Source organism: Mytilus edulis, chromosome 8 (assembly GCF_963676685.1).
Source record: "Mytilus edulis chromosome 8, xbMytEdul2.2, whole genome shotgun sequence".
Taxonomy (NCBI): domain Eukaryota; kingdom Metazoa; phylum Mollusca; class Bivalvia; order Mytilida; family Mytilidae; genus Mytilus; species Mytilus edulis.
This window is the reverse complement of record NC_092351.1, coordinates 8,070,229-8,090,689: the sequence shown is the minus strand read 5'-3', so window position 1 is coordinate 8,090,689 and position 20,461 is coordinate 8,070,229. Positions and strand designations below refer to the sequence as shown.

Here is a 20,461-nt window from a genome sequence, read left to right as displayed (position 1 = left end):
CGAACTCGTTTTTACGGAAACGGGCGTTATGTGTTCATCTTGTCATTTCTGTTTCAAACACAAAAATATTTTGTTTGTTGATCTCCAAAGAAGAGAGTCATTTTTAAAAGCATCCTTTTACAAAGAATCATTTTGTCTTGTAACACTTTGGGACTGACCATAGTCAATGAGAGAAAACAGTGATTAACTTAGGGATGACATCAAAAGATCAATGTAGGATAAAAAAAAAACTGAATTCAAATAGTTTGGGGGGGGGATAAAAGTTGCTGCAAGTTTTTATTAATTTGACATCGATTTTACATATATCCATATTGGTCAATCAATTCTTTCCCAAATTAAGTTAAAAGGGGGGAGGGGGTCAGTAAACAAACTATGTGAATTAAGTTAGTTTTTTTTTATCCTACATTGAACTTTTGATGTCGTCCCTTAACTTTTATGCTCACAACTATCAGTCGGAAGGGCAGGTGTTTAAATTTGGTCATTATTCATACTTGTGTACTAATACATGTACAAGACTCTGAGTTTGAAGGAATGTGTCCATGGGACATTGATGATGCCCCCTCTTGCATAAATATAAACCATTATAAAGCATTACGTATAAATTTTATAACATTTGGTTGAAGTAAATTAAAGGTAGAGAACAGAAACGAAAAATTAAGAAAACGACCTCATAAAAATACTCCGAGCGTCGTCACTACTTCATTATGATCTCTTATATATATATACGGAGAAAGACAAAAAACTAACAATTTCCCGGATTTTGTAGAGACACATATTACCATCCTTGTTGTTAGATAAATTAATTCAAAGTTGACTGATATGCATAGAAGTTTGTTTGATTAGGGGTTGTAAAATGTCCAGTGGCAAATACTTCAGGTATGTTCAGGACGACACAATACAATAGTTGTGTCTGAAAGACACATTTTTAATGCATCCATAAAAAAAATTACGATTAGAACATTCTGTCAGTTGTAAAAGTGATTGATAAAATAACATATATTTCGAATGATGTAAACGTGTGGGTTGTGTGCGTATTTGTGGATAAACCTTGCAAACTGTACATTTGAAAGACAAGGTCAACATTCTATATATGCATCCTCTATAAGTAAAACACATCAGTGGCGCATTATGTAAATTCCAACCATTTTAAACGAAATTGACTAAAAGTGTCACAAAAAATGTGCCGTTTTTCACTCAATCCTGCGTTTCTATAATTTGTATTTATACTTTATAAAAAATCGGAAACGGCGTGCATCAGACTTACAAATTCAATGAAAGAGACAGCTTAACAGTCATTGAAAAAATTATCCGGTTTCTTGAAGCAGAATAAACAACACTTCTATCTTGTGAAAGGACAGGACGGGGAGAAGCCGTCAAAACACAAGATATTAGATCGATTTCTGTTGAAATGAGCTTCCCATACATTAGTTTTTTTTAAAGGTTTTACGGCGGGTGACAAGAGAAAAGGGACGGGAGAAAGGAGAAATGTGTACCCTGTCCGACCCCTCATAAATCTAGAACTGTAAAAGTGACGACATCAAAATTCAAATTTATTCTGTGTTTTTGTGGTAAAAAGCATTATGCATAAGTTTTATATATCAGTTGGTTGAGGCAAACTAAAGTTAGAGAATGGAAACCAATTTTGTAAAAACGGACGTACAAACAGACAAGGAAAAAACTCAATACCCCCTTGCTACGGCGGGGGCATGAAAATGTACATTTATGAAATAAAATAAAATAAAATTCCGCCAAACTTTATGAATGGTTTTTGCACAAAGACGTTACGGCTTAACGTGACGTCATATAAATGAAAACTAACAAACTGAAGGTCATAACGTTACTTGTACGATTCAAATTTTGATAAAATTACATCAAAACGGCGATTTTGAGGTAGGTGTTGTTTTATTTTCGATAATATTGTAGTTATCGAACATTGGTTAATCAAAGCAATTCAAAATGGCGGATCCCTCCTTTTTTTAATTATTTGAATTCGAGTTATCTCCCTGTGTACGCAAACCTTACCTTAAAGCCATACATCCTTTCATCGGGATGACAGATTCAGAATTTCATGTTAGAATAGGAACAATCTTTGACAAAATGTCTTGCGCAACCAGAGGAATATAATTATCTAAGTTTTATTACAGTTATTGTAAGGTAAAATCTGCTATGTCAAGAATATCTGTTGGAAATATTGACTGGAACTGGGTAAAAAATATATAATCTTGAATTGGAAACACACAATACTGTATCAGTACACATACAATGTATATAAATCTGGAAGAGTGCACCTGAAGACTCTGGTCAACATAGATAATTTATTTATATAGTATTATCAGTAAAGACCTATACTTCTAGGTTCAAGAACAAATTACACTACTGTCTATTATCAATAGATCATACTGAATGATTGTACTGGTAGAATTACATTAATTTTTTCCTGCTTCAAAAAGATTTGAATATACCAAGGAAAGAAATTTAACAGAAAATTGGCAAAAGAAGTAAATTAATTTTTGATTGGTTATCTTGCAGATATTCTTGACCTTAAATGTCAATTAACTTTCAATATGTATATATATAAATAATAAGATGTGATTGCCAATACCAAAACTGTTTCAATGTGGATGCCAGCAACAAAATATCACCTCATGGCCTTAAACTATACTCTAATAAGGTTAAGCTATATTCTGCAGTTTTTATCTAAAGTGAGAATTGTAATGGTTAGTACTTTTTAAAAGATGCCAACAGTGTCAGAATTGACGCAAAGTCAAGTGTTAATAGCCTTAGTTTATAGAACAAACACATTCACACCTCTGTCCAAAAGAGGAAAAAATCTGAAATGTCTTACTGCAATATAGGAGAAAGATTTCTTAAAATACCATTGCCATGCTTAGGCCAGACTTTTTTTATTATCTGTTTAACGGGATCCGCCGACTCCACCTTTCCCAATTTTAGAATAAAAATAAAAGTAGTGCTTCTTACTTTTATTATTATTTATCCCACCGACTGTTACGAAATCCTCAGAAAAAAATAAAATGTGTTGTTCACGATACTCGCTTTCAGTCAATTTCATTATTGGTAATATTAAATTTTTATCAAGTCAATGAAACAGCAATTTTCATTTAAAAGTAAAGAAATTCAAGGCATAAACGATATATTTTCTTCTAAAAGATTTTTAAGCTGGTGGCATGCTTTTCATACTTGTCAAGTTACACGAGAGCGTACATCAAGTCATTCTAACTTTCGACAAAATCAGTTATTACTTCATCAGAACTTGATGAAATTAGCCTCAAGTAAACTTGTCATCCATGTATTGCATTAGAAACGTCATATTCCTTTCCAAATAGTGCATCAAACATCGTTGGTACAAATGTTATATTGAAATAGCTTATAAACATCAATCAAAACAAAGCAGCAGGACCTGACAACATAAGACCAAGATTACTGAAAGAGCTGGCAAAGGAAATAGCCCCCATACTCACACTGATCTTCCAAACATCAATCGAAACAGGGGATGTACCATCTGACTGGAGGAATGCCAATGTTAGCCCAGTCTTCAAGAAAGGCAAGAGATATAGAGCAGAGAACTACCGACCAATATCTCTGACTTGTATATGCTGCAAACTCATAGAGCACATAATCACAAGCCATATCATGAACCATGCAGATCGCCACCAAATTCTATACCCATTACAACATGGCTTTCGCTCCAAACGATCTTGTGAAACCCAGCTAATTGAATTTGTGGACGACATCACTAAAAACATGAGTGCAGGTAAACAGACAGACGTACTAATTATGGATTTCTCTAAAGCTTTCAACAAAGTTGGTCACAGTCTACTCGTTCATAAACTCGAACACTACGGAATCAGAGGAAATGTCAATAGGTGGATTGCTAGCTTCCTATCACATCAGACACAAGCAGTAGTAGTCGATGGAGAGAGCTCATCACATATTGATGTAGAATCTTGGGTACCCCAAGGCTCAGTCCTTGGGCCTTCGCTATTCCTGTTTTACATCAACGACATGCCTGATGGAATTAAATCTACTATTCGCGTATTTGCTGATGACACCATAGCCTACCTTACAATATCAAACGACAAAGATTCCAACGACCTACAAAAAGATCTAGATAAATTGGCAATATGGGAAACCAAATGGAAAATGACCTTCAAACCAGACAAGTGCAATGTACTCACCATCAGCCGGAAAAACAACACCATTGCAACATCATACAAACTACATGGTCACACTTTAGAACCTGTCAAAAGCGCAAAATACCTAGGCTGCACATCCACGTCCGAAATGAAATGGAATGACCATGTTAACAACATCTGCAACAAAGCCAATAGAACAATCGGCTTCCTAAAACGAAACCTGAACATCGGATCAACGTCTGTAAAGGAAAGTGCGTACAAAACACTTGTTAGACCAATAGCAGAATACGCCAGTCCTGTATGGGATCCATACAACAAAACAGAAATAGACCAAATAGAGATGGTCCAGAGACATGCAGCACGTTATGTGATGAATAAACACCAAAATCACTCGAGTGTAAGCAAGATGCTAAACCACCTAGAATGGAGATCACTCGAACAAAGACGAAAAGATGCAAGACTAACCATACTCTTTAAAATAGTAAATGAGAAAGTTGCTGTGACAAAGGAAGATCGTCTGATTCCACCTAAACGATTGTCAAGAAATATGCATGACAGAAGCTTCCAAATTCCAGCAGCATCAAATGATAACTGGAAATTTTCTTTCTTTCCACGAACCATCAAAGACTGGAACAGTCTACCTCCTGGGGTAGTGTCAGCGCCGTCAGTCGAGGCTTTTAAAGCTTTGGTGACAAAGCTGAACTAAATTCAAACAGTATGGGGGGAGGGGGGAGGGGTCCGTATGCGCACCGAAGTCATGGCAAGTGAAGTTTAATTCAGCCAAGTTTTTCTAATGAAAGTTATCGAATGACTATAAAACCATAGGTCATTTTAGCTAGCAGTATTGAGGGTTTTACATCCATAAGACAACAATCCAATATACATAATATGGGTATGATTTAGTGATTCCATTTTGTAGATGTTTTTCCAAGCATCTCTCAGGAAATTCAAATTGTACTCACTCAATCAGTAAATTTTCACCCAGTTGACATTTCTTAAAATTATATAAATTGGCATTTAAGATTGTCTTATATGTTGAAAATGGCATGTTTTTTTCACACATCCTATCAGACAAATGTCGATACATGCGTAATACTAGGATGAAACCAGATCTTATAAAGGTCACTAAACTGGATGTCACGAGAATTATTTTCTTCTTTTTTAATATAACATGGCCTAAAATACTTTTAATTTGTTTACAGCAACCATGATTGTTTCTACAAAGAAAGTGTTAACAAACAAATTATATATGTAGAGTACAATCTCCCCATAAAAAAACAACAACAATAAAAAATAATTCTATAAAACTTTCCAGACAACAGTTAGAAGCATCAGTCCATGTTTTTAGTAACTGTGTCCCTCACCTTGGTCTATGTGCATATTCTACAAAGGACAGTCTCTCAAACACTAAAGACGAGAATATAATTCATGACAATTATCTCTGTTTTGTTGATCTTGAATTGCAATTTTTTTTGTCTAATTAGTTTGTAAATCTGATGTAAATCAAGATTTCCTTTAATTTTACAGGACATTAAAGAAAGAAGGAGGTATCATGAGCCATAAAATGATTAATATACTGTTAATCTGGGAACTCTGCCACATTCTAATGCAGCCTGTATTTCAGTGGTTGTCAATGGTTCATGTCTGTCATATTTGTTTTTCCAAAATTGTTTTGTTAGGAATTAGGCTGTTAAATTTCTGAATTTAATTGATTCTTATTTTTCATGAGTCTTCGTGTTTGAACTTTATGTTACATAGTAAGTCAAGGTTGAGCTTATGTCTTCAGTCAGATGTGTCTTTGTGTCTGAAGTTTATATTACATAGTAAGTCAAGGTTGAGCTTATGTCTTCAGTCAGATGTGTCTTTGTGTTTGAACTTTATATTACATAGTAAGTCAAGGTTGAGCTTATGTCTTCAGTCAGATGTGTCTTTGTGTCTGAACTTTATGCTACATAGTAAGTCAAGGTTGAGCTTATGTCTTCAGTCAGATGTATCTTTGTGTCTGAACTTTATGTTACATAGTAAGTCAAGGTTGAGCTTATGTCTTCAGTCAGATGTGTCTTTGTGTCTGAACTTTATATTACATAGTAAGTCAAGGTTGAGCTTATGTCTTCAGTCAGATGTGTCTTTGTGTCTGAACTTTATGCTACATAGTAAGTCAAGGTTGAGCTTATGTCTTCAGTCAGATGTATCTTTGTGTCTGAACTTTATGTTACATAGTAAGTCAAGGTTGAGCTTATGTCTTCAGTCAGATGCATCTTTGTGTCTGAAGTTTATGTTACATAGTAAGTCAAGGTTGAGTTTATGTCTTCAGTCAGATGTGTCTTTGTGTCTGAAGTTTATGCTACATAGTAAGTCAAGGTTGAGCTTATGTCTTCAGTCAGATGTATCTTTGTGTTTGAACTTCATGTTACATAGTAAGTCAAGGTTGAGCTTATGTCTTCAGTCAGATGTGTCTTTGTGTCTGAAGTTTGTTACATAGTAAGTCAAGGTTGAGCTTATGTCTTCATTCAGATGTGTCTTTGTGTTTGAACTTTATATTACATGGTAAGTCAAGGTTGAGCTTATGTCTTCAGTCAGATGTGTCTTTGTGTTTGAACTTTATATTACATAGTAAGTCAAGGTTGAGTTTATGTCTTCAGTCAGATGTATCTTTGTGTCTGAAGTTTATGTTACATAGTAAGTCAAGGTTGAGCTTATGTCTTCAGTCAGATGTGTCTTTGTGTTTGAACTTCATGTTACATAGTAAGTCAAGGTTGAGCTTATGTCTTCAGTCAGATGTATCTTTGTGTTTGAACTTTATATTACATAGTAAGTCAAGGTTGAGCTTATGTCTTCAGTCAGATGTGTCTTTGTGTTTGAACTTTATATTACATAGTAAGTCAAGGTTGAGCTTATGTCTTCAGTCAGATGTATCTTTGTGTCTGAACTTTATGTTACATAGTAAGTCAAGGTTGAGCTTATGTCTTCAGTCAGATGCATCTTTGTGTCTGAACTTTATGTTACATAGTAAGTCAAGGTTGAGCTTATGTCTTCAGTCAGATGCATCTTTGTGTCTGAAGTTTATGTTACATAGTAAGTCAAGGTTGAGCTTATGTCTTCAGTCAGATGTGTCTTTGTGTCTGAACTTTATGCTACATAGTAAGTCAAGGTTGAGCTTATGTCTTCAGTCAGATGTATCTTTGTGTCTGAACTTTATGTTACATAGTAAGTCAAGGTTGAGCTTATGTCTTCAGTCAGATGTGTCTTTGTGTCTGAAGTTTATGCTACATAGTAAGTCAAGGTTGAGCTTATGTCTTCAGTCAGATGTATCTTTGTGTTTGAACTTCATGTTACATAGTAAGTCAAGGTTGAGCTTATGTCTTCAGTCAGATGTGTCTTTGTGTCTGAAGTTTGTTACATAGTAAGTCAAGGTTGAGCTTATGTCTTCATTCAGATGTGTCTTTGTGTTTGAACTTTATATTACATGGTAAGTCAAGGTTGAGCTTATGTCTTCAGTCAGATGTGTCTTTGTGTTTGAACTTTATATTACATAGTAAGTCAAGGTTGAGTTTATGTCTTCAGTCAGATGTATCTTTGTGTCTGAAGTTTATGTTACATAGTAAGTCAAGGTTGAGCTTATGTCTTCAGTCAGATGTGTCTTTGTGTTTGAACTTCATGTTACATAGTAAGTCAAGGTTGAGCTTATGTCTTCAGTCAGATGTATCTTTGTGTTTGAACTTTATATTACATAGTAAGTCAAGGTTGAGCTTATGTCTTCAGTCAGATGTGTCTTTGTGTTTGAACTTTATATTACATAGTAAGTCAAGGTTGAGTTTATGTCTTCAGTCAGATGTATCTTTGTGTCTGAAATTTATGTTACATAGTAAGTCAAGGTTGAGCTTATGTCTTCAGTCAGATGTGTCTTTGTGTCTGGAGTTTATGTTACATAGTAAGTCAAGGTTGAGCTTATGTCTTCAGTCAGATGTGTCTTTGTGTCTGAAGTTCATATTAAATAGTAAGTCAAGGTTGAGCTTATGTCTTCAGTCAGATGTGTCTTTGTGTCTGAAGTTTATATTACATAGTAAGTCAAGGTTGAGCTTATGTCTTCAGTCAGATGTGTCTTCATGTTTGAACTTTAATGTTGCATAGTAAGTCAAGGTTGAGCTTATGTCTTCAGTCAGATGTGTCTTTGTGTCTGAACTTTATGCTACATAGTAAGTCAAGGTTGAGCTTATGTCTTCAGTCAGATGTATCTTTGTGTCTGAACTTTATGTTACATAGTAAGTCAAGGTTGAGCTTATGTCTTCAGTCAGATGTGTCTTTGTGTCTGAACTTTATATTACATAGTAAGTCAAGGTTGAGCTTATGTCTTCAGTCAGATGTGTCTTTGTGTCTGAACTTTATGCTACATAGTAAGTCAAGGTTGAGCTTATGTCTTCAGTCAGATGTATCTTTGTGTCTGAACTTTATGTTACATAGTAAGTCAAGGTTGAGCTAATGTCTTCAGTCAGATGTATCTTTGTGTCTGAAGTTTATGTTACATAGTAAGTCAAGGTTGAGTTTATGTCTTCAGTCAGATGTGTCTTTGTGTCTGAAGTTTATGCTACATAGTAAGTCAAGGTTGAGCTTATGTCTTCAGTCAGATGTATCTTTGTGTTTGAACTTCATGTTACATAGTAAGTCAAGGTTGAGCTTATGTCTTCAGTCAGATGTGTCTTTGTGTCTGAAGTTTGTTACATAGTAAGTCAAGGTTGAGCTTATGTCTTCATTCAGATGTGTCTTTGTGTTTGAACTTTATATTACATGGTAAGTCAAGGTTGAGCTTATGTCTTCAGTCAGATGTGTCTTTGTGTTTGAACTTTATATTACATAGTAAGTCAAGGTTGAGTTTATGTCTTCAGTCAGATGTATCTTTGTGTCTGAAGTTTATGTTACATAGTAAGTCAAGGTTGAGCTTATGTCTTCAGTCAGATGTGTCTTTGTGTTTGAACTTCATGTTACATAGTAAGTCAAGGTTGAGCTTATGTCTTCAGTCAGATGTATCTTTGTGTTTGAACTTTATATTACATAGTAAGTCAAGGTTGAGCTTATGTCTTCAGTCAGATGTGTCTTTGTGTTTGAACTTTATATTACATAGTAAGTCAAGGTTGAGTTTATGTCTTCAGTCAGATGTATCTTTGTGTCTGAAATTTATGTTACATAGTAAGTCAAGGTTGAGCTAATGTCTTCAGTCAGATGTATCTTTGTGTCTGAAGTTTATGTTACATAGTAAGTCAAGGTTGAGTTTATGTCTTCAGTCAGATGTGTCTTTGTGTCTGAAGTTTATGCTACATAGTAAGTCAAGGTTGAGCTTATGTCTTCAGTCAGATGTATCTTTGTGTTTGAACTTCATGTTACATAGTAAGTCAAGGTTGAGCTTATGTCTTCAGTCAGATGTGTCTTTGTGTCTGAAGTTTGTTACATAGTAAGTCAAGGTTGAGCTTATGTCTTCATTCAGATGTGTCTTTGTGTTTGAACTTTATATTACATGGTAAGTCAAGGTTGAGCTTATGTCTTCAGTCAGATGTGTCTTTGTGTTTGAACTTTATATTACATAGTAAGTCAAGGTTGAGTTTATGTCTTCAGTCAGATGTATCTTTGTGTCTGAAGTTTATGTTACATAGTAAGTCAAGGTTGAGCTTATGTCTTCAGTCAGATGTGTCTTTGTGTTTGAACTTCATGTTACATAGTAAGTCAAGGTTGAGCTTATGTCTTCAGTCAGATGTATCTTTGTGTTTGAACTTTATATTACATAGTAAGTCAAGGTTGAGCTTATGTCTTCAGTCAGATGTGTCTTTGTGTTTGAACTTTATATTACATAGTAAGTCAAGGTTGAGTTTATGTCTTCAGTCAGATGTATCTTTGTGTCTGAAATTTATGTTACATAGTAAGTCAAGGTTGAGCTTATGTCTTCAGTCAGATGTGTCTTTGTGTCTGGAGTTTATGTTACATAGTAAGTCAAGGTTGAGCTTATGTCTTCAGTCAGATGTGTCTTTGTGTCTGAAGTTCATATTAAATAGTAAGTCAAGGTTGAGCTTATGTCTTCAGTCAGATGTGTCTTTGTGTCTGAAGTTTATATTACATAGTAAGTCAAGGTTGAGCTTATGTCTTCAGTCAGATGTGTCTTCATGTTTGAACTTTAATGTTGCATAGTAAGTCAAGGTTGAGCTTATGTCTTCAGTCAGATGTGTCTTTGTGTCTGAAGTTTATGTTACATAGTAAGTCAAGGTTGAGCTTATGTCTTCAGTCAGATGTGTCTTTGTGTCTGAAGTGTATGTTACATAGTAAGTCAAGGTTGAGCTTATGTCTTCAGTCAGATGTGTCTTTGTGTCTGAAGTGTATGTTACATAGTAAGTCAAGGTTGAGCTTATGTCTTCAGTCAGATGTGTCTTTGTGTCTGAAGTGTATGTTACATAGTATGTCAAGGTTGAGCTTATGTCTTCAGTCAGATGTGTCTTTGTGTCTGAAGTGTATGTTACATAGTAAGTCAAGGTTGAGCTTATGTCTTCAGTCAGATGTGTCTTCATGTTTGAACCTTAATGTTGCATAGTAAGTCAAGGTTGAGCTTATGTCTTCAGTCTGATGTGTCTTTGTGTCTGAAGTTTATGTTACATAGTAAGTCAAGGTTGAGCTTATGTCTTCAGTCAGATGTGTCTTCGTGTTTGAACTTCATGTTACATAGTAAGTCAAGGTTGAGCTTATGTCTTCAGTCAGATGTGTCTTTGTGTTTGAACTTTATATTACATAGTAAGTCAAGGTTGAGCTTATGTCTTCAGTCAGATGTGTCTTTGTGTCTGAAGTTTATATTACATAGTAAGTCAAGGTTGAGCTTATGTCTTCAGTCAGATGTGTCTTTGTGTCTGAAGTTTATATTACATAGTAAGTCAAGGTTGAGCTTATGTCTTCAGTCAGATGTGTCTTCATGTTTGAACTTTAATGTTGCATAGTAAGTCAAGGTTGAGCTTATGTCTTCAGTCAGATGTGTCTTTGTGTCTGAACTTTAATAATAATAATAATACTTTATTCCAAAAGCAAGAACAGCTTATAGGATATACATTCATTTTTTGACAAATTAATTATACATGCACCATATTAAATAAACAGACATATAATAATCAAATGTTAACTACATTGAGATACATTAAATTACTTGTATACAATACAATTTCAAGTATAACGCAGAGTATGAAATTCATAAAATTAATAAAAGTTAGCAGCGTAGTTTCTCCGCTAATTTTAAGTATTTACCAAGATTGTTCAGTTCTTTTATATTCTGTACAGATAACAATTGTATCAATTTATAAGTAGAGGGGTGTCTCCAATAATATTGTTTGATATATTTTTCTCTAATGTCAGCATATTTATTACATTCCAATAAAAAAATGAAATTCGTCTTCAATGGAACTTATGTTACATAGTAAGTCAAGGTTGAGCTTATGTCTTCAGTCAGATGTGTCTTCATATTTGAACTTTAATGTTACATAGTAAGTCAAGGTTAAGCTTATGTCTTCAGTCAGATGTGTCTTTGTGTTTGAACTTTATGTTACATAGAAAGTCAAGGTTGAGCTTATGTCTTCATGCCTGAAGTTCATGTTACATAGAAAGTCAAGGTTGGGCTTATGTCTTTATGTTTGCGTTCTACATGTACTACAGTAGACATCTATGATATTTAGGATACTAACCAAACCAGTGTTTATTACACAGAAAATGTTGTGTTAATTTATTTTGTGCTAATGACTGCTCTTTGGCCTATACTGAAACATTTTTGAATTTTATGTAAATTATTAGAGAACTTGACATTTATGAAAATACTGGTTACCAGTTCTCACCAGTTCTATAATCTGTAATAACAACCAACCAGATCCAGTATAATCCAGTACAACTGTTCATATGCAATAATTATAAGTTCATGTCAGAAATTAAGTTAAGAAAATAATGATATGAAAACACACTGTGCAATAAACTACACACTTGGCCCAGGTACTTTTTGCTAGAATGAGCTATGTGGTGTCTGTTTTTTGTCATCTGTTACTTGCAATGCAAATAGGAATCAAGATTGCCAGAAATAAAACAAATAAGATCTTTTGTAACAATTTCTTCTTCTTATTGTACCATCATACATAGAATTGTTGTAATATATCTGTTATATTTTAATGTGTATTAGGAAAGATTTTATATTTTGTCTTAAAGCAAGTGATTTTCAGATCTGGTAGCATTTAATTCCCATTTGAGAAAAACTTAAATATTTGCTATAAATGTACAATGTTTTATATAGTTCCAAGGCTGTTCTGATGCCTGGCAGTTTTTTTTCATGCACACCTCTAGGTGAAGGGGGCACTTAGTGTTACTATGGTTACCACTGACAGTCTATAAATCATTCCTTCCGTCCAAATTATTTTTCAGCACGCAAGCTTAAGTTTGCCTCAAACAAATTTGATATGTAACTCATGCACAATGCTAAGAACAAGTCTTCTTCCACAAAAAAAATAATCTATTTTTGGTAGCTGAATTTATAGAAAAGAGCCTTCTAACAGTCAAGACTCCCATACATATAATTCTGGAACAGCCTATAGTAATTATAAAACTTGAGATATATATTAATTTTTCGACGACAATAAAAGCTGATCAAAATATCTGAATGCTCATAGGCGGATCCAGGGGGTGCCCCCCCTTTTCATCGGAAAAATTTAGTTGATTATATAGTGAATCACTGAAGCATGACTGGAGCGGGCCCCCCTTTGGTCAGTCAGCGGGACCTCCCTAATGAAAATTTCTGGATCCGCCACTGATGCTTTTGAAAATAATAAACTAAAATGTTTAAATGGAATTTTTAATACTGTATGAGTATCTCACATTATTTAAAATAGATTAATTTGGACATATATAAGTTAAATGTGTGATACGAAATGTTCAGATTATATATAGTGTTCTAAATCTAGATCACTCGTAAAATTATTGACGTCATTCACATCATAGGCAAACAACACTTATTTTTAATTTTACATCTTACAAACAATGTGGCTGTTAATTTATAAAAAAAATTCTACAGTTCAAATGGTCAAAGTGTTAATAAGACGTTCACACATTATAGAAATATGAGGATGTGGTTTGATTGGTCATAACTATCCATCAGAAACCAAAGGATTAAATGATTTATGGCCTTCGACAATGAGCATAACCCATACCCTATAGTAAGATTATAAAAGGACAAAAAAAAATTGTACATTTACATGTATGGGTTACTTTCAACATATATTTTGACCATGATTACCTAAGTGCACAACACACTTTTCAGTACATTGTAATAGTGGACATTTGTGCAATTTTCATCACCAAACTTGAAGGGGTTTGCTATCAGAGAATAGTCAGTTTTACATTTGCACATGTGTGGATAATTTGAACTAAGTTTGTGACCCTTTCTTTCAATGTTCTGTTAAGTTTCCTTTCAAATATTTTCTCTACTAAAAAAAACCATTATTTGTCTATTTGACATGTTTGGTACAGTGAAATTGGAACCATTAATTTTGTTGCACATGCATTTGAAAATCACCCGATATTAAAATAATATCCTTCAGATATCAGTACCTGCATTAACATTGCTGTAGTTTGTCTTTGGAATTTACTTAAATCTATCAGTTTCAAATTTATGTTATTAAAGGGGCACTAGCTACAAGATATATAAACCAGGCGCTTCGCAGGGTGTAGCTTTACACGACGGCAGGGGTTGAATCCTGAACATTTGGGGCAAGTATGGATACAACATTCAAGCTTGATTGATTGATTGTTGGTTGCTTTATGCCGCATTAGCACAAAAAGGCTATATCGCAGCGAGAGCTAATTCGAATATTTTTACAATTTAAATCATTCAAGCTTGATACAGCTATGAATTTGGATAGTGATTAAATAGTTGACACAGCTTAAGTTTCTGACACAGAATGAATGTGGTCTAATGACCCTAATAATTTTTTTTTGCTATTGTGCAATACACTATGCTGATGAATATTAATCCCCTCAAAAAGAGTATGCAACAATAACTACTCATCTAAATACATCATAAAATATTAAAATATAAAATGACATACAGTCATGGTTATAATCAATATTAATTAATAGTAACTTCTAAAATGTCTAAATATAAATTTACAGCTAATCATCATTTCTTAATACATAATTTTTCTTAATACATAATTTTCAATCAGTGTAATGGAGGTTATCACACATATAATTAACAGTATTCTTTAAATGGAATTGGCTTACCTCCCTTACACTGCTTTTAATTGTCTAAATTGTGCTTTAAACAGAAAACCCCTTGTTTTCCCCCTTTTTTTGCACCTAATTGCTAAATGATTTGAGCCATAACCCCAATAACCATCCCTTTGTAGTATGGAAACTTGTGGTATAATTTCAGACAGATTCATAAACTTAAACACAAGTTATTGACTGAAAACTACAAAAATGCTTATTTTGGCCTCAATTTCTAAACCTTTGGGACCATAACACCCCAAAATCAATTCAAACTTTCTACCTGTGGTAATAAACATTGTAGTACAATTTCAGAGCAATTGAAATACTTATACACAAGTTGATATCCTGAAAGTAGAAAAAATGATTGTTTTGGGCCCCTAAATTCCAAAACAGTTTGAACCATCATCCCCAAAATCAATTGCAACCTTCCCCTCCTTTTGTGGTATTGAACCTTCTTATAAAATTTCATAGAGATCCATTCACTTAAACTAAAGTTATTGTCAGGACACAAAATGTGTCGTTGGTCGATGCAGAGACGATGACGCAGACGACAACATCATACCATTCATTATATGATCCAAAATATATTTTGCGGTCATATAAAAATCTAAAGTATGATTTTTTTTTGTTCAATCAATAATGAAAGCAAAATAATGAAATAATAATTCGCTTTAAGCAGCCAAAATGGTTAATTTTTTTCAAATTAAGCTTAATAACATTGATAATGAATTATTCACTTGCAAGTGAATAATTCGACCTCATTCAATCCGTATTCATGTGAACTTCAATTTAACCCCTTCATTAGAGATGGACAACGCATGCATTGTACGTATACTGGTAAGGAAAGGAATGTCAACATTGAAAGTGAAACAAAGGTAAATCATTTGATGACGGATTCAATCCACAAAAAATCTGTCTTGTACAGGTAAAAATGATGAGATACATATATTTTCAATCTATAAAATTAAATTAAACAGACCTATAAAAATCCAATTGCACGAGTTGGCTTAATCTATTTATATCAATATTTATGTTTACATCGCTTATATGGTAATCTGAGGTCAACTCGATAGTTAATTAGATGGCGTCTAAACTTAAATAATCACTAAAAGAAACTACATATTATCGACCCTATGCTTTGTAAATTGTTTACTTTAGACTTTTTATAGTTTGGATAAATGTTTTACATTGTAATAAATAAAATATGAGAATTTGAGTCAAATTGGTGACCACCCATTTGACAGCTAGTTCCCCTTTAAAGGAAAACAAATTGCTTCAATTTGAAATATGCTTATTAATATTTAGGAAAGAGAAACAGCATTTACACAATATATATTTCTATGAAATATCCTTAATGATCATGAGGTGAGTCAAATATTTATTTTTTGTTTGTTGGTAGAATTTAATTTGAACAATTTTTTTTTGTAAAATAGTTTTTTTTAAATAAAGTGTTTATCAAATACAATGTCTGTCAATTAAGACATATAACAGTGACGCTTTTTAAGATTGGACCTGACTACATCATTATATTCATATAACAATTAAACCAACTTATTTCTAAAAAGATTATAGAATTAGTTATATCAGGGACCAAGTAATGGCTTTCTTTGGTAGATTTTGTGTTGACAAACAACCCTTTAGAAATGGTTACAGTCCCAGTCAATATCCTCAAACTTCAGACAATAATATGTCAATATATCAAATAATTACCTTATCCCTGTCATCAAGAATAGGAAACAAGTGTAAGGCATATCACTTATAATTATTAGGGTCTTGTATATGCTTGCAGTTGGATGTAGAGAATGCCTTACATTATTATCAGAAAATCTAACATTTAAAAAATAACTGAGGTACCTATACAAATCCAAGGTGTTACAAGTGGATTGCATCCCTCTATTAGTTCCTAGAATTTCAGTGGCATCCCTTTGTATATTTTATAGGTGTTCTGATAAGCTTTTAGAAACATTAAAAAAATTGCCCGCCACAATCAACCCTACTTGGAAATATTAATGTCCTTGCAAATAGGATTGCAACATTTGAAATAACAAACCTTATCAAAAATCATTTACACCAGCAGGAGATATCACAAGCATAGACAGATTGTTTACTTATGACAGAATGTGTTATCATTCACCAGCAGGAGATATCACAAGCATAGACAGATTGTTTACTTATGACGGAATGTGTTATCATTTACCAGCAGGAGATATCACAAGCATAGACAGATTGTTTACTTATGACAGAATGCGTTATCATTCACCAGCAGGAGATATCACAAGCATAGACAGATTGTTTACTTATGACGGAATGTGTTATCATTCACCAGCAGGAGATATCACAAGCATAGACAGATTGTTTACTTATGACGGAAGGTGTCATCAAAGACAAGGGGTTTCTTAAACTGTTATCAACCTACACATATCAAAAGCAAGGGGTTTCCAAAACTTTCACAGAAGATGTTATCAACCTGCACATGTCAAAGAGGGGTTCCCCACTTATCACAGGAGGTTATCAACCTACACATTTCAATATGCCAAAAAAAAAAGGGGGTTTCCCTCTTATCACAGGAAGTTTTTTTTACAAACACATCAAAGAAAAGGGGTGTGGGGTATGGTGTGGTAGGGGCATAGTTGCCAAGTGACATGATATTCCCATGTAATACTCACTTTTTCAATGGTTTACAAGTGAGGATTTTGTCATATAGCGTGTACATGCTTTTCACCACTTTACAGGCAATTACACGCCTTTTTGTTCACTAATTTTTTGGTCGTTAGTGATATCACTATTCTCAGAATTTTTTCCTTATTCGGCGATAAATGCCGATAAATTCAAATTAATTGATTATTGTTTGGCTGCCATAATGTTTATTTTTCTATATGGTCGAACAGCAAAAGGTAAGTAGTTTGTGATTAGTTTTAACAATTTTGTGACTTTCTTTCTTTCAAATTCACTTTAAAGAGGAAATGTCCAAGGAAAGAGGTTGATTTCAGGGTCTGTATCTTTGTCAAAGAGCTGATTGTTAAGCGAAAACAATGTGTATGTACCAAGATTCAAAATTTATAAATTATATTTTGGAGTACGAGTTTAAAAATTCGAGTAACGGATTGTGCATCTTTTGTTGCAATGATATAAATTATACATACATAAGGCTTAAATTAAAATATTGTTTGTTTGCCCTTTACAGACCGACCCTATAAATTTGTTCTGCCTGAAAATCTTTTATTTGTATTTACCAGCAAGATTTTATTTTATTTTATTTTTTCGTTCCTACCAAAAATCTTATACATGTATTTGTATTTCTCGTCAAACTTTTTTTACCAGAATCCTCGGGTTTTATCATTCCTGTATAAGGTCTAGTCTGTTTGGTATCACTTGAGCGTTTGACATGAACACTTGCATATAGAGTTTCAAAGCAATGAACACGATAGAAGCCAAAACTTGGGAGATGTGCTATAAACTTTATATTAGGCGCTTAAAGTTGCTTGAGGTCTGAAACAAACAGTCTTTATTCCGTATAAGTTGTGTTTTAATGTTTATAAATGACACTCAGATTTTATGTGTAAATAGAAGTTTTACTGTGTATTTTAACTGTTGGTCAATAACTTTTAAAATATATCTACTATATATTTTAATGCATGTGTAAATAGTACTTTTACTTGGAGATAATCCTTAGTGTTCCTTATAAAGGAAGCTTATACGGAGAGAAGAAGAAGTTTGAAATCGATGTTGAAAGCTTTAAAATCATGATATGACGAACGTTACTCTGTCTTTTTACTTGAAGAGCAGGGTTCATTCAAAATACAAAATTATCAACGTGTGTACAAAATATTTTGTAAACGGATGTTGTATCAATGAAGGGGTGGCCTTCAGTGATTTGTAGGTCCAGATGATTATGTTAACGATGCCTTCGACCAGCATAATTTGACATATTATTTATATCTGACATGAACCAAAGGACAATATTTGGCAGTAAAATCGCCAAGTTTTTCTATACAGATCATTTATAAATGGAATGTTAAATAAGTCACAATTGAGTTTCAAGTCTTGTAGCATTTTCATTGGAAACACAGGCACACACCAAAATTTAAACACTTTAGAGACTTTTTCTACTAGTAATTTATGTCTGCCCAGACATATTTTCTCTTACTGAAAACCTGTCGGTTGAGGTAAGCATACACGGTACGCAGTACAGACTCAGAAAATATGCCGCATAGCCCTATATTTTGATATTTGAAAATAAAATAGTAGTGCAAAACTTATAAGCAAAAGCATACTTAAACAAAAGCAATACAAGCAAAAATGACATCATGCAGATTTTGTTTCTATAAATAAAATATTATACCTACCTACCTACCAATGAAAAAAAATGTACCGAGCTAAGTTAATTTTTTGGAAAGATTAATAAAATATTTTACCTTCCTACCTACCCTGTTCAAAACATAGGGTCGGAAAAGGGCAAACAAACAATATTTTAATTTAGGCCTAAGGGATAAATACATAGTAGTTATTTGAATAAGCATTTAACAGTTTATTTAAAGGAAATCAAATTATAATTAAAGCATTTTTCTTTTTCAATTTAAGTTCCAAATCAACAGATTTCCAAAGGCCATGGGAATGAAAATATTACGGAACTGTTGGATCAGCTCTCAAAGTACAAGCTATCTTCTGATGAACTAACCAGTTTTGACCAATTGCAGCAATGGCAGAGATAATAGATGACATTTTATATTGCATAAAAAAACGACGTTATAACATTCTTTCAATGCTTGATAAAGCTAATTAAGTTCAGTCTAATATCAGTTCTAACTGTGAGAGCGCATTTTCAGTTATAAAGAAATTTACACTGAATTCTGATCAGAGCTTGACAATGATACATTTATATAGTGTGCTGTTATCAAATAAATGTAACTAAACTTGAAACTGACAGTTGTTTTTGAATGTGTGCCTATATAGCTAGGGGTGTTGCTTTAAAAGCAACATAACAGACCACTGTTGAATACAATAAAAGTTTACAGTAGAATATTGTTTTTTATATTAACAAATTTGTGTAATGTGAAATTATGAACATTACCACATTCATATTAAAAAGTCTGCATCTATCATGTCTATGTCACACGTTTTCACAGACTTTTGACATGTCATGTCATGTCATGTCATGACATGATTTCTCATTGTCAGAGGTTGGCAAATATGGGTGGGGGTGTTCCACACTTATCAAACAAGGCCATTAAGCTACATGTCAAAGAAGGTGGTTTCCCACTTATCTCAAAAGAGGTTACTTACCTACAAATGTCAAAGAAATAGGGTTTCTGAAGACTTATCACAAGAGGTTATCAAGCTTTGCATATCAAAGAGGGGGAGGGGTCCCCCTTAAAGCAGGAGGTTATCAAGCTACACATATTAAAGAAAGGGGATTTCCTACTTATCACAGGGGGCCTATCAAGAAGTAAACATGTCAATGGGGATGTCCCCTTTATCACAGGTAGTTATTAACCTACACATGTCAAAGATGGGGGGGTTTCCCACTTATCACAGGAGGTCATCAAGCTACACATATCAAAGAGTGTGTGGGTTCCCACTTAAAGCAGGACATCAAACTACACATGTCAAAGAAAAGGGATGTCCCCTTTAACACAGGAGGTTATTAACCTACACATGTCAAAGATGGGGGGTTTCCCACTTATCACAGGAGGTCATCAAGCTACACATATCAAAGAGTGGGGTGGGTGGGTGTGGGTTCCCACTTAAAGCAGGACATCAAACTACACATGTCAAAGAAAAGGGATGTCCCCTTTAACACAGGAGGTTATTAACCTACACATGTCAAAGAAGGGTGTTTCCCCTTTATCACAGGAGGTTCTATGTCAAAGGATAAGTTTTGTCAAGTGCTGAGAACCAAGAGGTTATTGAACTACACATTTCACAAAAAAAGAGAACGGGTTTATAAACTCTTTTCTCTATACTGAGAACCAATGTTAGTATCACACACAAGATGATCACTTTAGCACTGAACAAGTGATTTTGTTAAATGTTCTGCAAAA

General features: G+C 33.7%; 1 protein-coding gene across 1 annotated transcript in view; it reads right to left on the bottom strand.

The window, feature by feature from the left end:
* The window catches only part of LOC139486726 (ubiquitin carboxyl-terminal hydrolase isozyme L3-like), a 75,124-nt gene that overhangs the window by 27,697 nt on the left and 26,966 nt on the right, over positions 1 to 20,461 (bottom strand). The window lies entirely within an intron of this gene.